Here is a 3124-nt window from a genome sequence, read left to right as displayed (position 1 = left end):
TAGAGAAAATAGCTTTCTTCTGCATTTGGCTTTTTATATTGGATTGAAACCAAAAAGTTTAGCGTGGGAAATTCTGTCTAATCTCATTTTTTCCATATTCATATCCTCCCAGGGCCATGGAGGTCCCTCCCTCCATTATTCTACTTTCTCTGCATGAATATTTTCTCCCCTACCTCTCTTTCCCTGATACCTGGAAGAGAAGAAACGATAGATGTGCAGACGCAGAAGAAGAATTAGGAAGAGCTAGAGAGATATTTTAGTTGAAAGTCTGGATATACAGGGTTTCTTTGTCAAATTCAGATCATCTTCTGTTTCATGGAGCAGATGATTCGTTCTGTAAAATGAGGCACTCATTAAAAATAAAATCAAGTAACAACAGAGGTAGAGGAAATGGGCTTTGTACCATGGGGAAAACAGCCTGTCAGTTACTATTTCAGATTAAGACAAAGATAATTTGAGTTGTTATTGGCTTCTATAAATGCAGTTGGTTCTACAGGTCTCCATGAATATTCTCTAACAAAACTGTTGATATGAATTGATGACATACTCAACTGCAGTTCCCTCTGGAAAATGTTTTAAAAGAGCAATTATTGCAATGTCTAGAATATGCTGAACACATGGCCTATTATCCACTTGATTTTGTGTTGAAGAGAATTATTGCAAAGGTACCATAGCTGTTTGATTATTACGAGACTTTTTATTTTCAACTTTTTCAAGCTGTGTATTGAGATGTTTTGTCTTCCTTTAAACATTGAGTTCTAAAATTAATTTGCAATAGATTCAAGGACAGATTCCTTGGTGTAAAGGAAAAACTACCCAAAAATTGTGTAAATTTAATTTCCACAAAAGTGTTGACTTAAATTACCATGCAGTTCAGTTAACATTTATTAAATGCCTGCAGAGGCATGGCACTGTACTAGGTACTAGATTGGAAACTTGAAGAGGTTCATGAGAGCATCAAAGTTATTTTTATGAATAAAGAAAAATCAGAAACATTTAAGCTGTGTATTCTTTTTGAAGGCAATACTTTTGTGTGTGTGTGTGTGAAAGTCTTAAAGTAGTGTTTAATATGATTAGAACTCACTGGGAATGGAATGAGCAGAATGGAAAGTCATTTTTTTCTGGGGCCTTTAAAAAAAGGAGTTTTTTGTATTACTTTAATGAACAGTTTAAATAATAGAATAGTGTCGTTTTTCTGAATTATGAAATCAAGCAGATAGTAGTGTTGTTTTCAGAAAGACAGGAGAAAATAAGATTGCTGTACACAAAGTTAAGATTTTAACTTAAGATTTTCTGATTTTAACATATTTCTTTTTTTAAAAATATACATCATTTTATTACAATTTTTTTTTCTTGCCTGGTAAATCTTTATTTCACTCAAGCTAGAGTGATCAGTCTTTGACACTTAAGGATCTTCCTTACCCAACCAATCCAAGAGAGCCAAACAAAATGATTAGTAAAAAAAGATGTAGAAATCAGCTCCTCCTTTTATTTTGTGTATTTAAGGTTTAAAAAGTGTTTTAGTTTGTACTTGCTAATAGGAAAACACTATCTGAATGAAGGCCCTATTGGCAAATGAGTGTAAAATGTTTCAGCTGCATTGGGGCTGCAGGCAAGAGTAGTCTTAGAACACACCAGCTTTCTTGACAGGAAGGTTGGAGGTACATTGGTTTGTATTATTTTGATATCCACTGAGTGCTCTAGGTTGCTTTTTTTTTTCTTCAGCAAGGGCTTTGTCAGAAGACTAGGCTTGACCTCCAAATTTGGCTGACAATTTACTGATGAGATTCATGACCTTAGGGTTACTCTGATTCTTGGACATATTTGCTGGGTTCTGAGCCACATCCTGGAAGGCCACCATAACTTCTGGATCCTGCATGGCTTCAAGAACCTCTGGATCACTTAAGAATCTCATTGAGCCCAGGCATACCCCCACGAAAATTACCAGACATTCCCCTGGGAAAACCACCTGGAAAAGAGCCAGGCTGAGCTCCGGATTGTCGGACTGTCCTCTGTCTTCTTCCTCCCTCTGGGCTCTTTCATGTTCTTCCCGAGCCTTCTTAACCCTTTCTATTCTTTCTTTGATCTGTCTTTCTTCACGTTTTCGCTCATATCATACTTTCTCCGATGTTCTGCAATTTTCTGAGCCCTTGGTTGAACCTCTTTCAGCACTGCGCTAGCATCTTCATCATAGTCCAGTTTACAAGCAAGAGCAAGGTCATGTACTGCTTCTTCCCAATGCCCCAGAAGTCTGTGTGCTTTGCCTGGTTACTTGTAGGGCTGAGCTGAATCGGGATTAATTTCAACGGCTCGGTCACAATCTTGGATGGCAGCATTATCCCCAATGGATAGGTCCAGGTGCTCACTTTTGACTTTTGGGCGATGTTCAGAGCAAAACAGGAAGAAGGCAGATGGTGGCCCCTTGGGGCATTGGGATCTTTCTTCTTTCCTTTCTTATCACCCTTGGGAGGCACGTAATTTTTCATCTCCCTATCATAGCGACCTTTGTCACTTTTTGCCATATCTTCAAACTTCGACTTTTCCTTTGCAGACATGATCTGGTCTTCCATCTCTCGGAGCACTTTTTGGAGAACTCGGTGAAGGTGACAGATGAGTCGGGGTGTTTCTTCTTGTGCTCTTCCCTGCATGTCTGCATGAAGAAGATTTACGAGGACATCTTGCCCCGCGGCTTGTTGGGGTCTCCTTTGACCATCGTGAGGCACGGCGCCTGGTATGAGTCAAAAAGCTTTTCCTCAAAGTCACAAGCGGCCGGATCCGACTGAGACACTTCCTTCCAAGGGCTCCGGCGTGAGCTGGTTTCTCTAACATATTTCTTAAGTACCAGTTTAAAAAGAATAAAATAAATAGTAATTCTTCTAGTATCACTAGGAACCAGGAATGCTGTAGAAGAAAAGCAGAAGAAGTTTTAGAACTGCTAGAATTTGCCAAAGAATCTACCAAATTCCTGCAAAGTAAGTTTACCAAAATGCCTCCAGTGCTCCCCTTAAGATTTTTTTTATATACTTATTCATCCTTTCTCTGCAAGAATGGAAAGACAGGCTTAACAATAAGGCAAATTCAACGAATTTCTTTTTTCAATAAAAAAACTGCACCTGTCTGCAAT

General features: G+C 38.6%; 1 pseudogene; it reads right to left on the bottom strand.

Annotated features, from left to right (window-relative positions):
• Positions 1-1744: 1744 nt before the first annotated feature.
• LOC102835129 lies at positions 1745-2713 on the bottom strand (annotated as a pseudogene).
• Positions 2714-3124: the final 411 nt, after the last annotated feature.

Source organism: Chrysochloris asiatica, unplaced genomic scaffold (genome assembly GCF_000296735.1).
Source record: "Chrysochloris asiatica unplaced genomic scaffold, ChrAsi1.0 scaffold00017, whole genome shotgun sequence".
Taxonomy (NCBI): Eukaryota; Metazoa; Chordata; class Mammalia; order Afrosoricida; family Chrysochloridae; genus Chrysochloris; species Chrysochloris asiatica.
The sequence above is the reverse complement of the archived record's forward strand: the minus strand, read 5'-3'. Positions and strand labels throughout refer to the sequence as shown.